The sequence below is a fragment of the Lissotriton vulgaris genome, chromosome 11 (genome assembly GCF_964263255.1).
Source record: "Lissotriton vulgaris chromosome 11, aLisVul1.2, whole genome shotgun sequence".
Lineage (NCBI taxonomy): Eukaryota > Metazoa > Chordata > Amphibia > Caudata > Salamandridae > Lissotriton > Lissotriton vulgaris.
This window is the reverse complement of record NC_141699.1, coordinates 895,887,977-895,909,258: the sequence shown is the minus strand read 5'-3', so window position 1 is coordinate 895,909,258 and position 21,282 is coordinate 895,887,977.

Genomic DNA, 21,282 nt, shown 5'->3' with positions numbered 1-21,282 from the left:
GAAAGACTAAACCATACTTGAAAGACTCATTGTGGCTTAGTAAAAACCTTGAATTGATCACAGTAATTGTTGCATTTTAAAAAGTAATTAATTTTCTTTTATTGTCATATGGCTTTTATACTTTTGTAAAGATTTTAATTAATCATATACAAATAAAAATATTTCCTTACCTTACCTTACCTGCTTCCCGGATGCCTGGAAAACAACTTCTGCCACTAGTGAAAAAGCCTAGCTTGGATCCGCTAGACCCGGCAAACTATAGGCCGATCTCAAGAAGACCTTTTCCGGCAAAAGTGTTAGAAAAGATCTTGAATATACAGCTAGCTGGGTTTCTTAGATCCACCCATGCCTTAGATCATTCACAGTACGGGTTCAGGGTAGAACACGGGACTGAGACGGCTTTGATCATGGCAGCAGAGGAGCTCAGGAGTATAGTAAATGCAGGTGGGAAGGCTGCCTTGATTCTTTTAGACCTGTCGGCAGCCTTCGACACCGTGAATCATGATATACTCCTGACCCGCCTAGCCAAAATAGGATTGCATGACTCAGCACTTGCACTGCTCTCATCATTCCTGGGGGAGAGAACCTTTTTAAGTCAAACTAGGGGACTATACATCTAAATCCTTTCTGTCTCCCTGGGGGGTGCCACATGGCTCCTCCCTGAGCCCCACCCTTTTTTATATTTATGTTGCCCCATTACCTACCATCATCAGAAACTGTGGGTTTCTTCCAGTTTCGTACGCAGATGACACCCAAATAGTGGTGTCAATCTCCCACAACACAGAAGAAACAGCTGACAAGTTTATCAACTGCATGGAACAAGTCAACCGCTGCATGCAACTAAACTGTCTAAAACTAAACGGTGATAAAACAGAGGTTATGCTGCTAAGGGTGGAGCACAGCATTTGGTCACAAAAGTGGTGGCCTGACAGCTTAGGTAACTGCCCTTCACCGGTGGACAAAGGTAGGAATTTGGGCTTTGTATTTGATTCCAAATTAACATTTCAAGCCCAGATTAACAAACTCTCATCCTCGGTGTGGTATATCCTGAAGTTAATAAAAATGCTTTTGCCATTTATTCCCGTAGAAACCTGTAAAACTTTGGTAACCATGCTGGGTCTATCAAGGTTGGACTACGGAAATGCACTGTATGTAGGGCTACAAAATCAACTGCTGGTCAAACTTCAGCGCCTTCAAAACGCTGCAGCTAGGCTAGTTCTGGACATCCCCAGTTCCGAGCCAATGGCCCACAGACTCAGAAGCCTCCACTGGCTCACAATGGAGAAAATGGTTAGGTTCAAATCGGCCTGCCTGGCTTACAAGGCTTCGCAGGGGGTAGGCTCCCAATTTCTAAAAACCAACCTCAAACAATATGAACTATCAAGGAAACTCAGATCAAGCAATGCTAAGCTGATCAAAACCCCCAGATTCAAACAGCTAAGATGGGGAGGGAGAAGCTTTCTGCTGCATACAGCTAAGACCTGGAACCAAATTCCATTATCAATAAAAAAACAGCCCGTCACTGCTACTATTCCGGAGGACATTAAAAACCTGGTTCTTCTCAGCATAGTGGATTTCCGTCTTGCGCAGTCCTAGACTCAATGCATCGGACTTAGCGCCAAGACGCCCTAGGGCATGTGTGCGCTTTATAAATTTTTTAATCAAATCAATGCAGACTCAAGGGAAATTATTTTCCTGGGATTTACTGTCCATTGCAAATCAGGATTTGAGTGGGATAGTTCTCAAGGTAATACAATGTTGTACTATACGATGCTTTGTGTTACTTTGCTCAAAAGGGCTTTCCAAAGGGTGGTAAATGGAAGTTCCTGTGCAACCACCCATGGGTTTTGATGCAAAGCCATATCCGCAAACATTTGTAGACAGGGATTTGTGCCAATATCTTATGTCTCCTCGAGGCAGGAGTAATGGAAGAAATGTTTTCATTTTTAGTGTTTTTCCTACTTTGCATGCATGCTGCATTTTAAAGGACACATGCAAAGCAGGAAAAATGTTAAACGATAGCTTTTGTACTAGAAGGGCCCCCTTCCAATGTAAAAATTATTTCTTACAGAGCGCACACATCCTTGCATTATGGTGCGAGGGTGTGTGCATTGGCTCATGACAGCCTAAAATGCATGAGCCCAGGGAGAAAGGAAAGCAGTACCATATCTTAGTAGATATTATCCGTTCTGCTCTCTCTCTCTTTCACAAAACGCAGCACAGGAACAGTATTTGCTGAGCTGACTTGCATGCATTTTTTTGAAAATGTGGGCCTTAATGTGTGATGAATACTTAAAATAGTGGGTGAGTCTTTCATTTGAGGGTGTGTGCCAGAACATAAGGCTGTGCCTGTGCACTAGTTGGGGTTTTTGCACCTTGGTTTGGCCTGGTCATCTTGAGCTATGTCTTGGTATGTGAGCCTGTGTGTATGCATGCAGGAATGTGTCCATAATGGTAGTACCTGGGTAGATGACAGGCACAAACCTGATGCATCAAGGCAGCACTCCTGACATAAAATGGCAGAACTCATAGCATATCATGGCACTATGTGAATTAATATATATGTGTGGTACAAAAATATATGTGTAACTACTTTAGAAACCTTTTATATTATTTTTAATACTCCTATATCCAGGGGCAGATTTACAATAACTGGCGCATCCCCAGGGGTGCGCCAGTTATTGTGCGCCGCAGCTCCGCCACCCATGGTGCGCCGCATTTACAATGCTTTGTGAAAAAGAAGGGGTTTGGCCCAAAAGGGAGGGAGGGCAGGTAGGGCCTAATAACAAGAAAACTAGATATTTACCTGAACCTCCAATTACTTGGTTATGTTACTGATACAAAACAATAAACGAAAATAAATACGTTTATCTTGGCCATCAATTTTGTCTGTTTTACTTTTAATTATTCTTCATGTTCAAATTTAGTCACAAAAAAGGACACATAATCTACTAAACAGACAATCTCATTATTACAACATATAACAATACATTAGAACTTAACATAAATGTGTGAAGAAATACATTTACATAAATGAGAAATACACAAATTATGGTGACAATAAATCTGTCGAAAAACAGTTGCAATGTGTAACTTCAAATCATATTTACACATTTAAACAACAAAATGATGTTCCCAATTTAGGAGGGTGAATATTTGCAATACTCTAAGTGTCCAAAGGTCTAACTGGCACTTTTATGGTAGCCACTTTTATGGTAGCCGACGCGTTTCGAGACCCGGTTTTTTGAATTGCTGGACTCTCATCAGGGCTGGATGAACCCTTTCTTAAAAACCAACTGTTTGTGACAAAAAACAAAAATACGGAAATGAATTGTAGTGTGCTTCCCACTATATCTACAATGCTCTTTTTATCATTAGCTAAAGGGCTGCCCACATACCTGGCAGATGCTGAACGTGGTTTGTAGGCTCGTATTGTATATTCATGCAGTGAAAGCCACTCTGCAAAAAAATATCGGAGTCTAAGTGATCTTGTAAACAAAGCTTGTGCCGCATTGTATTTGTGTCTCGTAGTAACGAGAATTACCTTTGTCTTGCTCTTGTGTGGCGTGGTAATGTGATACACTGGCGTTAGCTACTTCTCGGGTCGGGGTGCTAGGGTCTTAAAATCTAAATAAACGGAGGGGGTTCAAAATGTAGCCAAGTAATTCCAAACATTTAACCAAACATGTTGTGAAAGCGGTCCCGTTCGGGTGTACTTACTCGTGGGCTGGTCACGAATCAGAAGCGGAGCCACGAGTTTTGTTTAAATGGGTCTGTTCTAGTTACAATCTGTAAAGAGTAGGAAGGTTGAAGGTATTAAAAGCATACGGGGAAACTTGCCTCTTTTACGATTGCAGGAACGGGTTGCTTTCTGAAAATCAAAAAGCGGATCACCTTTTTGGGAAACTTCGTACTAGTTTCAAGTATTCACTCGTACCGCGTAGGAGGAAGAGCCATACGACATTCTCCCAACTGCTTTACCGGGTCATGTGACCACGAGTGAGTTAGCCCGAGAGGTGGGGCCTGTCTGCAACCCGGGGCAGTACATTTTGGGAATTGTATTTCCGATGGATGGTGGGTTGGCCTGAATAAAGAATTCACTCCAGAATGCACGCAAACGGAGTATCAGCGCATGTGAAAAATATGGAACTATTAAGTACCAACATTTTAAGACCACGACCTCGAGAAGAATGAAATTTTTAACTGAATTAGACTCTATTTAGTTCACTCATACAATTCAGTCCTCTATTTATGCTGTCAAATTTCATGATCAAATACACCTCTTTGCGTAACAAGGCACTTTCAATGCAAGGAGAGCGATGTTTGGGATCAATCGCAGCCAAAATGGTCCATTTGAAATCATTCTCACTATGATTTACAGACAAGAAATGTTCCTCCCCTGACTTGAGATCTGGTCAATCAAATAAACAAGGAAACTCTAACCTGTCTTTTTTAGGCCGGGGAGACCAACCCAGGGTTCGTTTCAAACAAACTTGGGAGTAAGTATGGGCGGAAAATCCGTTCCGCTCGCGGATTTTGCGGATTTTCGGTAAATTCGCAATCCGCGAGATTCGCGAATTTCCCGCAAAATCCGCAAATCCGCGAGCAGCGGATTTTATGGCTTGCTCGCACTGTTCGCGTGAGTTCGCGGCTTCCCAGTTCAACTTCGCGCCCCGCGAATAAGCGCTAAATTGCAGAAATACGATCTTAGCAAAACTGAAACTACTTACCATTTTCAAAAGTTCAAGCTCATCATTAGTAGCCATTTCCTGAAGTGCTTCCTGAGGGGCCCCTCCAGAGTGCAGTTGCCTACTTGCAACTATTATGTGACCCTGCTCTGACCCTCAGAATAGTTACACATATGCCACAAAGGTCCTGAATTACAGCTAAGGGAGACAAGCAGGAGCCAGGCTGGAAGTTCAAATCCAGTGACACATTAATCAGCCCCTAATTCATTATTGTCAGTTGGGGCAGGGCAGGTGTTGTAACTAATTTTGCAACAATGAAAGCACTTAGCAAGTGCAAAAGATCACTAATCAGGAAGCACTAAGGAAGCAGGTGCCAGCTAAAAAAATATTCTGTGACACATTAATCAGCCCCAAATTAATTCAGGTCACTTGAGGCAGGGAAGGTGTGCTTTGCTTTGCCACAATAATGTACACTGGACAACCAGAGGGTGCTGTGATGAAACAGAGGGTGGCATGGGTGGGACAGAGGGTGGCATGAGTAGTCAGAGAGTGGCAGTGGTGACAGAGGGTGGCAGTGATGAAGAAGAGTGTCCCAAACAGGCTGGACACGTAGAAACAACAAGTTCGCAAAACTTGCGACCCGACAGGTAAGTTCGCGTTTGCGAAATTGTACAAAACCCTTGCGAACTGGCAGAAACCCGCGCGAACACACAAAAAAAATCCGCAAATTCGCGAGAATTCGCGGATTTTGCGGATTGCGAGTTCGCAAATCCGCAAAATACGCGAACGCGAGATTCGCAAAATTCGCCCATGCTTACTTGGGAGATGCGAACACGCAACAGGCATTACAAAAACTAGATCCCTCCACCATAGTCAATCTCTCTGACAAACAACTTACAGCGGACGAAAAAAGGATTCTCAGTTTAGGGCTCAATTTTTTCCCTAGTAAACAAACTGATTTTTCTAAAATGAAGCTAGAGGCACTTGAATTCTGTCGTAAAATTAGACTCAAATCCTACTTTTCAGGGTCAGAAATGGTCACAAACCAGGAAACAACTGGCCTTAGAGTCAAGTCCAAATTCACTCCCACTACGAACATACCGAAGCAAATCCATGCTTTCGAGCAGGCTGTTCTTTCCTCTGCAACAAAGCAAGAAAAAACAAAAAGTTTTGTACAAAACAACATAAGCAGTGGACAAATAGCAGCAATTCGTAATCTCAAGGCGGATACTTCAATTGTCATAAAACAAGCGGACAAGGGCGGTGCTGTAGTGATTTGGCCCCGTCCCATGTATCTGACCGAAGGGGGATCACATGTTGAGAATCGTGAGTGGTACAGACCAGTCAGAGAAGATCCTGTGTATGAGATACAGGACAAGATTGGGAAATTAACTAAAGTGGGTTTGGAACAAGGTTATCTGGGCCCCAAAGAGTTTGAATTCCTGAATAGAAAACAACCAAGAACCCCGGTATTGTATTTTTTACCAAAAATACATAAAAATAGCCTCTCACCTCCGGGAAGACCGATAGTTTCGGGCTGCGACTCTGTGCTAGAGCCGGCCTCAAAATATATTGATTTCTTCCTAAAGCCGTTTCTGTTAAGTGTAAAATCATATCTCAGAGACACAACTGATTTTATAACAAAAGTTGAGGGCCTTCAATTTAATGAAGACACACAAATTATGGCCAGACTGGATGTAACATCCTTATACACCCAAATCCCCCAGGATGAAGCTCTGGAAGTGATGGAGTTATATTTGGAGTCTAGGCAGAGACCACACAGGGTCCCCACATCCTTTATCATCTCATTGGCTGAAATATCGCTTCGAAGTAACTACTTCAAATTTGAGAATGAATTTTTTGTACAGGTCAAGGGAACGGCCATGGGCTGTCCTTATGTGCCAGAAAGGGCTGTGTTGTTTATGGCCCAATATGAGGAAAGGTTCATATACAGTAACAACCCCTACTCTGGTAACATACTACAGTGGTTGAGGTACATCGACGACGTCTGGCTCCTGTGGCACGGGGGCAAGACGGAGTTGGACCAATTTTTTAATTGGATCAACACAAGACATAATGACATAAAAATCTGCATACAATCCAGCAAATTGAAGATGACTTTTTTAGATGTCTCCATCAGCTGTGATGACCAAAGACCAGTCACATCCCTGTACAAAAAGGCAACTGACAGAAATACCATTCTGCACTACAAAAGCTCACATCCACAGTGCTTAAAACAAAATCTTCCGTATGGACAACTACTACGGATCAGAAGAAATTGCACTGAATTGGTTGAGTTTGATATTCATGCTGAATCTTTCTGTAAGGAGATGGAATGGAGGGGATACCCCAAAAAATTATTGAAACACTCGATGAAAAGAGCCAGATTCACTCCTAGGGAGACTTTATTGCAGAAAAAAACCCAGATTTGGATAAACTTGTCTGTGTGACAACCTACGGGCCTCATACTAACAAGTTTAGACAAATTATCTTGAGGAACTGGCATTTACTTGAGAATCTTGAAAACCCAATGTCTAAACCGATTTTTGCAATGAAAAAGAACTAGAGTTTGGGTTAACAGCTAATAAGAGCTGACAGTTACATTCCAAAACCTAAAAGTGACTTAATAACGCAATGGAATTTAACACCTGTTGTTGGACACCACAGATGTGGCAACTGTGTTGCCTGTCCTTCAACGCTGGAGGGAGTTGTTTTTGACCATAATGGAATCACATGGAGACACAACAACTTTACAAATTGCGTATAAACCGAGTTTTTTTGACCAGTCATTAACCATAAAACTCGGTTTATACGCAGACGATATTATTATTTATTCTTCTAATTTGATGTATTCTTTTGAGAATCTGGTCAAAATAACGAAAGAATTTGGAAAGGTCTCTGGATACCAGATAAATCAGGATAAGACTGAAATAATGGCCTGGAATCTAAATACGGAGGGGGTAAATAATAAATCAGAAATGAGATATCTGGGAGTTAGGATTACACAAAACATTGAAGAACTAGCTAAAACTAATTTTGATAGGATTAAAAAAGAAGTTGTGGCCACATTAAAAGGATGGATGAATTTACCTCTTTCGATATATGGCCGGACTAACCTTGTAAAAATGATGATTGTGCCAAAAATTACATTTTTGTTTGAGACTATCCCACTTGGATTTAGAAAAGAATGGTTGGTTAAATTACAGAGCGAGATAATATCATTTATTTGGGCATCAAAGGGCTCTCGGATATCATGGAAAAAGTTAAGGAGGAGAATTAATAAAGGAGGATTGGCGGCCCCAGATATTCAAATTTATGCATGGGCCTTTTGCTTAAAAAACTGCAGGATGTTGCTGGGTACCCTACTTAAATCTACGATTGGAGAAATATTTGGAATTTTGTTGAAAAGTTCTGGATATGATGATTTTGGTTTTCTATATAAGTTTGCAGATCCTAAATTTTTAAAAAAGGTGAGACTCAAGATTTTGCGGGATTTTGCTGAGACATGGTATAAAATAAGAAAGCTATTAAAATTGCCTTACTTTAGTTATATGGCCCCAATATGGGATTCTCCTGGTGCTCCATTCTGGACAAAAGATGCATTAGCACTACATCTGAAAAAGGAACCTGCTTTGCAAAGATGGAAAGACTTGTTTCAGGATGGCAAACCTCTGTCATGGGGCCTCTGCCAACAACTGTGGGGTTTGGTTTTCTCGAGATACAAGTATCTACAGATTCAAAGTTGGGCTAATGATCCGGAAACTGTGATTGGAACTAAGAATGACTTTGAGTTGAAGCTTGAAATAGGGATCTTTAAGAAGGAAGTGGCCATATGGTATTGGACGATATTGGAAATGGAAGACGGACCATTTGTTCTACCAGAGACCCTGTGGATGAATAGCTTGCCAAAGATCGCGACAGAGAACCAATGGCAAGTAACAATGTCTATGCTTTATAGTATTGTCAAACCTGCAAACCTAAGGCGAAATCTTTTGTTTACTATCCACAGGGCATATTGGTCTCCTCTTAGACTTTCCAAATTTAAAGCTGGCGGGGATTGTTGGGTGTCCGAAATGTAAGGCCCCAAACGTGGATGACCTTAATATGTTCGTCTCTTGTCCAAATATAAGGCAATTCTGGCTGGATGTAAGTAATTCCCTATCCAAATCTCTGAATCTGCGCATTGAGGTAAGCCCCGAATTAATTATAACAGGAAGATATGATTTAGAAAACAAAAGCATGAATAATAATGTTAGACTTACTTTTTATGCTATGTTGCTAGCTCGTAGAGAGATATATAGGTTATGGGTCTCACCACTCAGCCCTAATTTAATGGATTGGATTTTAGCCATGAGGTATATGACTAAGCTTGATACTTCAGATCATACTAAGAGAAATCGAGGATTTTGGGTACCCTTCCTTCTATGTTTTGGTTGAACAATTTTTACTATGATACCCGATGATTAAGCCCGAGCCTATCTCGCTGGTATCTTCTATATGGTATTCTAGGACGGAAAACAGAGCAGGAGGAAGACACACTTGATGAGTCAGGCGGCCAAGAAGGATCGTTCAGAGAATGGCCAGATTCAAAATAGGTGGAGTCTACGCCTCACTACTCTAACCAGCTTATGAGATAAAAAAAAGCCCAGTGGTGGACCAAGTTAGAAGTTATGGGTGGCTAGACGGCAAATGAGGGGAAAAAAAAAACAACTTTACAAATTGCAAAACAAAAAATGTAATTTATGCAGTGTTATGCCCATGCAACAAAATATACTTCGGCAAAACATGCCAACAAGTAAACATGAGGATATCGCAACACAGGTCGAGAATCAAGAAAAAAGTTCTATCTGCCCCTATGGTGGAACATTTCTTGTCTGTAAATCATAGTGAGAATGATTTCAAATGGACCATTTTGGCTGCGATTGATCCCAAACATTGCTCTCCTTGCATTGAAAGTGCCTTGTTACGCAAAGAGGCGTATTTGATCATGAAATTTGACAGCATAAATAGAGGACTGAATTGTATGAGTGAAATAAATAGAGTCTAATTCTGTTACAAATTTCATTCTTCTCGAGGTCGTGGTCTTAAAATGTTGGTACTTAATAGTTCTATATTTTTAACATGCGCTGATACTCCATTTGCGTGCATTCTGGAGTGAATTCTTTATTCAGGCCAACCCACCATCCATCGGAAATACAAAACCCAAAATGCACTGCCCTGGGCTGCAGACAGGCCCCACCTCTCGGGCTAACTCACTCGCGGTCACGTGGTCACATGACCCGGTAAAGCAGTTGGGAGAATGTCGGATGGCTCTTCCTCCTACGCGGTACGAGTGAATACTTGAAACTAGTGCGAAGTTTCCAAAAAAGGTGAGCCGCTTTTTGATTTTCAGAAAGCAACCCATTCCTGCAATCGTAAAAGACGCATGATTCCCCGTATGCTTTTAATATAATCAACCTTCCTACTCTTTACAGATTATAACTAGAACAGACCCATTTAAACAAAACTTGTGGCTCCGCTTCTGATTCGTGACCAGCCCACGAGTAAGTACACCCGAACGCGACTGCTTTCACAACATGTTCGGTTAAATGTTTGGAATTATTTGGCAAAATTTTGAATCCCCTCCGTTAAGACCCTAGCACCCCGACCCGAGAAGTAGCGAACGCCAGTGTATCACATTACCACGCCACACAAGAGCAAGACAAAGGTAATTCTCGTTACTACGAGACACAAATACAATGCAGCACAAGCTTTGTTTACAAGATCACTTAGACTCCGATATTTTGTTGCAGAGTGCCTTTCACTGCACGAATGTACAATACGAGCCTACAAACCACGTTCGGCATCTGCCAGGTATGTGGGCTGCCCTTTAGCTAATGATAAAAAGAGCATTGTAGATATAGTGGGAAGCACACTACAATTCATTTCCGTATTTTTGTTTTTTGTCACAAACAGTTGGTTTTTAAGAAAGGATTCATCCAGCCCTGATGAGAGTCCTGCAATTCAAAAAAACGGGACTAGAAACGCGTCGGCTACCATAAAAGTGGCTACCATAAAAGTGCCAGTTAGACCTTTGGACACTTAGAGTATTGCAAATATTCACCCTCCTAAATTGTGTAAATGTGATTTGAAGTTACACATTGCAACTGTTTTTCGACTGATTTATTGTCACCATAATTTGTGTATTTCTCATTTATGTAAATGTATTTCTTCACACATTTACGTTAAGTTCTAATGTATTGGTATATGTTGTAATAATGAGATTGTCTGTTTAGTAGATTATGTGTCCTTTTTTGTGACTATATTTGAACATGAAGAATAATTAAAAGTAAAACAGGCAAAATTGATGGCCAAGATAAACGTATTAATTTTCATTTATTGTTTTGTATCAGTAACATAACCAAGTAATTGGAGGTTCAGGTAAATATCTAGCATTTACAATGCGGCGCACCATTGGGCAAAAACGGCACAGATGCGTGACGCATCTGTGCCGTAAAGGTGGCGCATTGCTGGAGTTGTGTCGCAAGCGCGACGCAGCTCCAGCAAGGCTCAGGGGTGCCCTATCTGTCCAATGCTGCGTCAAGCCTTACACCTGCTTCAAGCAGGCGCAGGGTTTTGACGCAGCATTGGCCTAAAAGTGACTGAGTTAAATCTTGTAGATTTCACTCAGCCACTTTTGCGAGACGCACCTGCCCTGGAACGCCCACCCTGCGCCGGAACGCTCACATGAGGTGCAGGGCTTTACAACGTGACGCATCTGCCTAGATGCGTCATGTTGTAAATAGGTCGCAGGGATGCGCCACGTTTACGCCGCCGTTGCGTGACGCAAACGTGGCGCAAGTCCAACATAAATCTGCCCCTTAATGTTTACCCCAAGGTTTATTGATGGTATTTTGAGTTTGTGGTGTAACTGCCCTAATAGCTTTATATAAAAGATCACGTGACAATACTCTCCCTAATATTAGCAGGGTCAAATGGTCATGTGATTTTACTCCCTCTGATGTGATCAGTGGCGGAAAATGTGGATGATGTCACTTCCGCTACCCTTGGCATTTTGGTGAGTTGACATCCATGTACCAGGTTAGGTTCAACTAGAAGAGTTACTCCAGACTCTATTTAAACTTTTTTTTAAGTTTCAAAAAGTAATTATGTAAGTATGTCAAAGAAGAAAAAAGACAAAACATCAAGTAACAGAGCATCATAAAATAAACATTACAGAGCATATTATTATTGATAAATAGGCAAATAATCATATTTGAGAAGAAGGTCCATGGCAAAGATAAAACGGGTATAAGGAGAGGAAAACAGGTACACAACATAATAAATATGAGGTTAAAACAAAATGACATTACATCAAGTAAAAGTTAGAAAAATAACTAAAACAAGGAAATCAAGGAGGATGAGCAGCTTCCTGAATACATGAAACTGGACCTAAGGATCTTTTAGCACTATCATCCGAAAAAGCTGCAACTCGAGACCATAAAAGTAATCTTTTGTGCTTCAGAGACATAGGAAATACAAAAGTTGTATCAAGTCTGTGATTAAAGCAGACACAGTACCACCAAGCTAAACATTAGAATTTAGAGTCATACTTCCAGTTTTTTGTGATCTGCTGAAAAGCAGCAGCTACTAACAAATCAATAATCTGTGTTTGAACTTTTGGTTTGTTCCAACTAGTAGAGAGACTGCCTAAAAAAATATTTACAAATGTAAGGGGGTGCTAATCCTAAAAATAGCATTCATTTGGGTCGAGACTGAATCCCAAAATTGCATAACATGAGGACATGAAAAAAGTAAGTGATGAAGATCAGGCTGTGGAGATGAGGAAGACCAACAAGTGTTTGAAGTGCCAGAGTGCATTTTATGTAGGGAAGCAGGTGTTAGCAGTAGCCTATTATAAATAAAGAAAAGAGTTTGTGTGGTACTAGCTGCTCTGGATGACTTTCTAATTTTCAACCAGATTTTATCCCAGATATATATTGGCCAATGTATGTCTAACTCAATCTCCCAGGAAATATCAATCTTTGTTTTAGCTCTTGGTAACAATGGGGATAATAAAAATGTGTAAAAGGAGGAGGCCTTAGGTGATCTGCATAGAATATTTGACCAAGCATGATCAACTGGCTGGGGGGACTGAGGAAAGGATTGAAACTATAAGTGTGAATCTAATATGGCAGAGCGTAGAATTGAGAATGTATGCGAAAATGACGAAGGTAAGTGAAAAAGGTAACGAGCTTTGGAAAAAGTCAGAAAGGTGTTGTTTTCAAATAACTGATGTACCCATAATATGCCTCTCTCTCTCCAAGTTCACCAATACATCGGTTTTGTCTTAATGCGAATGGAATTGTTATGCCAAATAGTGGAATTGAGAAATGTATTAAAATCGTGTGGCAATATGAACATGGTGGTTTAAGCTATTACCCAAGTATTTAATATTTGGTGAATGTCAGTTTTGCTGTTTCCTCATAAAAGATAAATATTCTTTGAAAAGAAAATGGAGAAAGGAAGGAATTTTCTTAATCAATCCTTAGAGGTAGATCCGGTGAAGGCATAGACAACCACTTGGATACATGTCTTAATCAAAGAGCTTTATGATATTTGGGGAAATCAGGGAAACAGACACCTGCTTTGGATTTCGGATATGCCAACTTTAAAAGGGACATTCTAGGTTTTTTGTTCAGCCAGAGAAAGGAGATAAGGATGGAATTAATTTTAGGGAACCATTTCACAGGAATGGAAACTGGAATGTTAAGGAGAAGGTAGAGGATAATAGGTGTTAGCATCATTTTAATGGTGTCAAGCCGTCCCCACCATGAGAGATATAAAGGGTGCCATTTGGTTGTGAGGGAGCTAAGCTTCTCAATGCATTTGTTGAAATTTAGAGAAATTGATGATTGAATGGAGGGGAAACCAAATACCAAGATAGTTTATGTGAAGGGGGTCCCAAGTCAAATTGGAAAGGGAAAAATCTTTCTTAAAAGTATATTTAGTTAAAGGCAAAATTTCACACTTGTCGTTATTTAACTTGCAGACGGAAACTGAGGAATATGATTTAGCATCCTCTAAGAAAGCCGGCAAGGAATTTTGAGGTTGGGAAAAGAATAAAAGAACGTCATCAGCATAAGCAGCTAATTTGATTTGTAAAGAATTAGAGGTGTAACCTGTAATGGACAGATTCTGTCTTATTTTAGACAAGAAGGGTTCTAAGGTTAAATTAAAGAGGAAAGGAGATAGGGGTTAGTAAAATCTTTATTTGGATAAAAAAATATACCCTTAAAAGCATTGCAAATTGAGTGCACAAATCGGTACATTGTAATTAAAAATTTCAAAACATGTTTCACCACAATTGAACAGTAAAAATTGATCAACACCTGTTACCCGCGTTGCACCTTAAAACTTAAAACAATTGTGGGATAGGCAGCGATAACACTTAGTGAAAGAACAGAAGAATTTGATGTACTGACATTCGGCAGCTAAAACTCATCATTTTATTTTTCCCTTTGTCTTAAAACTAAGTGCTAAGATGCAGTTTCGGTTGGGGCTCTGGGCGGGACAAGCTGGGGGATTACTGCTCCTTCCGCCTTTGCTGTAAAAATGCGGTGTGCGTCCCGAATATATGTTGTAAAAGCAATATTTAGAGCTATGTTTTCTGGGCACAGGGAGGTGATGATTGCCTGTCTACAAGTCCGAACGCCCAACCTGTTCCACTCTGCTCTGAGTTTGCGTCTACGTTGTGCCATAAGTGAGGGGCATAAGCAAACCACGTGCTCTAGCGTTTCACTCGTCTTACGGCACCCCCTACATGTTTGGTCTTCCGAGGTGCGGAGCCAAGTAGGAGGATCTTTTAAAAATCGCCAAACACCCAATCTAATGGCCAGAAAACTCCGCTTTAAGTGCAATGAATAAGTACAGGAGAGGTAGGTGGCCGGAGATATGCGCCCGTAGGAGTTCATAACTGACCATGCATGGCTGCGTCTGCGGAGAAGCGCTTTATCCATGAGGAGTGAGCACATTCTGACGCTTTTTTTAATACATGTTTTAAAGGCTGTCGTGCTGGGGTTGAGGGCCCATAGATCGCCGGCAGCTATTTCATGGATGGAGTCTGTAAAAAGGCGGCCGTACGAACCCCCAGGGTTCTTCTGACTGATCTCCAGCCAAACTAGAGACTCTAAGGTTCCTATAGCTGCTTTTCTAAGCTTGTGACAAAAATTTAAATAAATGCCGGTGTTAGAGGCCTCGTGATTTAATAAGCCCAGTTCTAGCCTGATCTGAGCGGCAGAGGCAGATTTGGGCAGATGTAGAACTTTTTTATAAATCTTGGTTACAAGTTGGTTCAGAGTTGTATTTAGCTTACCCCTAAATATTTCGATGCCATACGTTAGGGTGGGTCCGATTTTTGCTATCAGAATTTCCAGTAGGAATGAGAGGGTTGGACCAGACAGCTCTTTGGCAAGCTTAGATAAAGTAACCTGAAGGGTCGTGGCTTTTGATACCATTTCGTTGCGCTGCTTGGAGAAGTTACCCCTTGAATCAAAGTGAACCCCTAAGTATTTGTATGAGCATCCTGTTGTTAGCTTATTATTGTTGTATGCCCACACACCACCGCCATTGCGTTTCCTTCCAAAGGACACAACTTGGGTTTTCTTTAAGTTAACCTCAAGTTGATTCTTGATTGTGTAACTGTGCAGCCTGTCCAAGAGCCTTTGGAGCCCGACCCGAGTAAGGCTGAAAAGAACCAGGTCGTCGGAGTAAAGAAGATTACTTATTGGTACACCTCCTACTTTAGGGGGGTGACTGTTTATTTCATCGAGTGTGGCCGGCAAGTCTGCTATGAACAGGTTAAAAAGGAGGGGAGCCAGCACGCACCCCTGTTTGACTCCTCTGGTTGTCATGATTTTCCGTGAGAGGTGCGTGCCGGACCCAAACTTCACCTGGACCCAGGTGTGTGAGTGAAGTTGGATTATCGCATCCAGTAGTTTTTCAGGAATCCCCCATTTTTTCAGTTTAGCCCATAGAGCTGCCCTTGGGACCCGATCAAACGCTGCTTTAAAATCAACAAAACAGCAGTGCACAGATCTTGACGATAACTGCGTTTTGTCGATAATTATAGACAATGTAAACAAGTTAGTCTGAGTCCCTGAATTGGCAGTAAAGCCTGTTTGGTTCATTGGTAGCAGATCGCGCCGTTCCACCCATGCCTTCAGGTCCTTCAGAAGAATGCCTGCGTAGGGCTTTGCCTCGATGTCAAGGAGGGCAATTAGTCTGTAGTTGCTTGGAGTGGCACGGGAGCCTGATTTGTTGATTGGGTGGATTATTGCTCCACGCCAGGAATCCGGAACAGTTGAAGACCTGAGCGCAAAATTAAACAAGGGGGTTAAGTGCCCCGACCAAAGAGCTATGTTAGATTTAAACAGTCTCTGAGGCAGGCCGTTTGGGCCCGGGGCCCCGTCCGGCCTTGCTTTTGACACGGCGTTTGCGACCATTTCTTCATTGATCTTGATGTCGTCCGTACATTGGCCTACGTGGTTTAAGTCCTTGCGCCTGCAGGTGCTTTGGGATGCTTCTACCACTTTGGGGAAGCAACTCCCTGTTATCACTGTGCTTTCCGGGGACCTAAAGTGGTCGGTCATGAAGGCGGCCCAGCTTGCTTCGTGTATGTTTGCCGACCCCACTTTTGAAGGCCCAGAATTGAGGCGATTGATCAAGGCCCAAAATTTTCTCGCATTTCGGTTTTTGCTTTCCCAAAGGAGTTTGGCCCATAGTTGGTTTTGATGTAGTCGTTTGTCTTTTTGTATGGCCGTCTTGAATGTTTTTTGCGCTAATTTGTAGGCGTGACTGAGATCATTGTTTCCTGGAGACTTTCTAAGTGCCCGCAGAGCATTGTTTCTGGCTTTCTTCAACACCCTCGACTGGATTGAGAGTGAGAACTGGCGGATTGAGCTAGCATTGTATTGGTGCTGTTTAACAGGAAAAAGCGTGACCAGATGTGAGCATAGGGTAGTCTATACGACAGTCGGGGGGCCGTCTGATTTGTTTCCCCTTTGATGAGAGCCAAACATGTATTCATGATGATGGGGCTTATATCGTCGCTCCATTTTAGGCGCCTCAGGTTCTCGGTGTGGATCCCAATACAGGTGGCTGATGCAGACGAGTGATACTCCGGCTTTACGTTAAGGGTGATGACCTGTGGACGGTGATCACTTTCCCGTCGTGGGTGGATACTAAAGCTGGCCAGGTGATGGAACAGGTCTGAATTGCAAATGGAGAAGTCCAGAAAGGTTTTCTTGTGCCCGTTTGTCCAGGTCCAATTTGGGGGGGTGTCATCGGGTGTCCTTCCGTTCATTACCAGGTATCCAGCGCTGTAGGATTGTAAAACGAGGAGCTCACCCAGGGCACAGTGGACTTGATTTGGAGGCTTGGATTGGTCTGGTACTACTGATAGAGTAAATGGAGAAAGTCCGTCGAGGTCTGTAGATTTGCCCTGGAAGAGATTAGTATTGAAATCCCCTGTCACTATGCAGTTCGAATCTGGGTGGTCCTCGGCCAAATCGCTCATGATTGTGGATAGGCGTGCCAGGTGTCCCTTTTTTGTCCGCGTGCTTGGGTTGATATACACGTTTAGAAGAAGAAGTGAACGTTGCTTGGACCATGATTTGATTTTAACCCCAAGTAGCCAATCTTCCTCAAAATTTAGCGGAACAATCGGGCCTTTTAAAGTATTCGAAACGTAGATTGACAGACCCCCTTTTGGGTGGCCGTAGCGGCAGACTCTGATTCCTGGCTTCCATAGTTCAATAAACCCTGTGACTGGAGAACTTTGGGTGGCCCATGTTTCTTGCAGGGCAATTAGTGCATGCCCGTATATGAAGGTGTGTGACTCTGGATTGTTTATTTTGTGCTGGAGGCCACTAATGTTCCATGAACACACTGTGAAAATGGAGTCTGTCTTTGTCTTAGTCACAGGTTTTTGATGGTGAGGTTGTGCCGGTGCTATGTGGTTTTGACCCACCGAAGGCACGTCCTGAGGTCAGACTGATGTCCCGCATGACAGGGCGGCCGGGAGCCATCCCCATCCTTGGCTGTTGTCAGGGCCTTGTTCTCCAGGAGTGAGGGGTGTCTGTGTTTCTGTGATCCCCAGCGCATTTTTTAGGATTGAATAGGGCTTTGTTTTGTTGCCTGCTGGTAGACTTTCTATTTTTGTTCCTGCGCCTGGCTGATTTAATAACGCTAAGGGATGGCCCGGGGTGGAGTAGGGGTGAATTCTGATGCCCCAGTCCCGGAAGGTGGCTTTGTGGTCCATGAACACTCCTACCCAGGAGGGTGATCTGAATGACACCAGGGTTGCCTCAGAGTGTTGTGCACCCCTTGGAGGGAGGAACTCAATCGAGTCTATGTCGCCCGATGATAGAGCTGCAAACCCCGGGATGTCGTTTGCTAGTTTTAATATGTTTGACCTGTTAAGGGTATCATACCTCCCCCTTGATTTATATTCGGGGACTAATAGGATCGAAGAATGTTTTAAGTTGCTTTTGATCCCTGTGGAGCCATGGGTTTGGGTTACACCGGGGGCTTTTTCGGTAGGGACCCCTAAGTCTACTCTTTGATGGTAAAGGGACTGATGTTGAGGCCCTAGCAACGTTACCTGCCTGGTTTGCAGATTTGTTAATTTGTGAATGAAGATTGTTTTTAAGGGAACAATATCGGTATTAAGTTTTTCCTGCTCGATCAGAGGGGAATGAGGGGCTAATTGGAAATGTGAATCGGTGCCTGTGTCCCTCGAGGAGGGGGGATCATTGGGTTGGGCCCTTAGTTTTTCTGTGTCTGGGTGCGGATCGGGTCCCACTGTTTGTGTGGGTGCCCCTGTATGGCCAGATGAGATACTTGGGGCTCGACCAGAGGATGAGGGGTTTTGAAGGGTGCTTAGAAGTACGCTCCCTTTTGGGTCATTGTGCACTGCGTTTTTGAGGATTGAAGGTAGTGATGAAGGGGTTACACCTGCCTTCTTTGATGTCGTTGTGAAGACGGGAAATAATTTCTGGGGGGCAGATGTTTCTTTGACTTTAAGTTTATTTCTATGTTTGCGTTGGCGTTTGCGCTCTCTCTTGGAGAGGGGAGGCATGGGAGCGGACTGGATTTCTGAGTTGGGGGATTCTGAGGTCACCAGGCTACCTTGCTGCTCTCCCCCATTAGGGCTGGTGTCGTTTACTAGCCCATTAGAGACCGATGCTTGTGTCCTTAAGGGCATTCGGTGTGAGGGTGGTTTGGGTTGGTTATTGCTGTCACCTATTTGGAAATCTCGAACCCCACTTAACTGGGGAGCAGATTCCAAAGGTAACCGGATGTTGTCAACTTCTGAACACGGGTTTGGGGTAAATTGCGATTTCTTGTGTGGGTTTTTTTGCAGGCCACCTTCTTTCAACTGCTTGACCTCGTCTATAACAGTGGAGAGAACAACTGGCAGTGAGGAGAGTGAATCAATAATTGGGGAACAACAGCAGACCGACTGAACTAGTTTTGAGGATGATTGTGCATCTATTATTAAATTATTCAGTTTGTCTAGTTTATTGTCGATCCCTGCTGTAAATACTGCTAGCGTATTCAGTAGGTTAACCTGCATGTCCAGTTTATCTGAATGGTAATTTAATGCTGTAACTGTCGATTGGAATGTTTGAAGTAGTTGGGGCCAGGGACTATGTATAGTAGAGGATTCTTGCTGATTGATTGCTTTCAGACTTGGAGTTGGGAAGGATTGTGAGTTATTCAAAGAAGGGGACAGGCCCGCTAGGAGGAGATCGTTTGTATTAAGATTGTGGGGTGATTTAGAGGAAGTTATTATTGCTGTTAGTGAAGGGAGCAAACGTTGTTGTTGGTTGGTCTGGACCGGGCTTCCCTTTAGAGGGCTATTAGTGTACAGCAGTGGAGCGTTGACGATGACGTTGTTGGCTGCCTGGTTGGAGTACTTGTCGATTTGTGGGAAAATTAGTTGACTGTGGGAAGCTGAGATAACCTCCTTTGGGATGCTAAAATGTTGAGTAACTGGGATGATGAGGTCACTAACTGGTTTACTTGAGAATGTATGACAGAGGGTGGCGACCCAGGGGGGGGTGGGGTGCTGCCTGCCTCTTGCTTGTTGAAGGCATGTGGTTGGTGGGGCTGTCTCAGTGGGGGCTGGTTGCCTTGTGACAAATCTTCCACCATACTCCCACCACCCTCTAGGGCTGGTCTCTGGTCGTTAAATGTAGACCCGAAGATGAAAACTTCTTTGTCAAAGTCCGACGTTTTGGTGGTTGTTGAGAACAGCATTTGCGGTGAGAGCATGTTTAACTTTCCCGGTATTCCAGGGTATCCTGTATGTCCTGTAGTGTCGGAGTTCATAGGCTCCCCGGGTCCGCGGGGGGGAGTGGCTGTTGGTGAGGCCGGCGCTTTTTTTAAAGTAGTTCAGTAGCGACCTGGATTTTGAGCCACTCGAGGCGAGTGCCTGGCCGAGGAGCTTCTTGTTCTTGGTAAGATATTGCTTCCCAGGTGCGGGCAAGTTTTCCGGCTTCGATGACTCCGGAGGGCTCGTAAGGGTGGTCTGGAGTGGGGTCTCGCGGGCTATCTCCGGTTTGGTCCTCTTCCTTTTTGCTGCTGTGGTGGTAGTTTTTCTTACTCTCCCCGATCTCATTGCGTCTGTTGGGTGGTCAGGTCACAAGGGACCGCTGGTGATGGGGCCAATGAGATGGTGACTTCTAGCAATGTTTTCTGGTCTTTCCCTTGAGGGGTTCTACTGGGTGCTGGCTCCTAGGTTGAACGTATAGACTTGTGTGGAGCAGTGGGAGGCAAGTTTCCCTTTTGCCTCTCTGGCAGGATTTCAAGAATTTGGTTGTCTGTCTCGTGTCTGGGAGGACAACAGCCAAGGTGGCTGCCGTTTCTGCTATTGCTGCTGCTGCTGTTTGTGGTGTGAGGCAAACGTGAAGCTGCTCCCAGCTACACCCTGGTCACACCTCTCCCCCCCCAACCGCCCCTCCCGCAACCTGAGGCCACCCAGTAACTGAACCCACCACTCCGGCGACCAAGGAGCTGTGCCTGACACAGGGGTACACCCTACCCTGATACAAGGCTATGGCCACGTTAAGGGGAGGGGTACGTGTGCCTTCACAGCCTGGTTCCCGGTGGGTGGAGGACGTCAAGCGAGTGACCGCAGGGCAAGAAGAGGGCGGGGTGAGGGTCAGTGGGCCCGGAGGCAAAAAAAGAGCAAGGGAAAAATGCCCAGAGTTGTCAACCCCGCAGGGGGGCGGCACACCACAGGTCAGGCGGGCGTTGCCGTGCAAAGCCGGGTAGAAGGAGGGGCCGCTGTCTTTAGCACCACACGGGGCTTGCAGACTGGGCGTGCAGACAGGCGTCCGAGCCCCTTTGGTTAGGGCTGGTTGGGGGTGGTCGGTTTGGGCAGTGATTTGGCAGGATTTGGCGGGGTTGCAGGAGCGGGGATGGGCTGACACACCCGACACACCATGCGGGCGGGCCAGGGAGGAGCACGTTTGGAAGAAATGCAACCGGGGCTTGTGACTTCCTGCCCACGGCTGTGTGGTACCCGCGCTGTGAAGCGCCACACTCC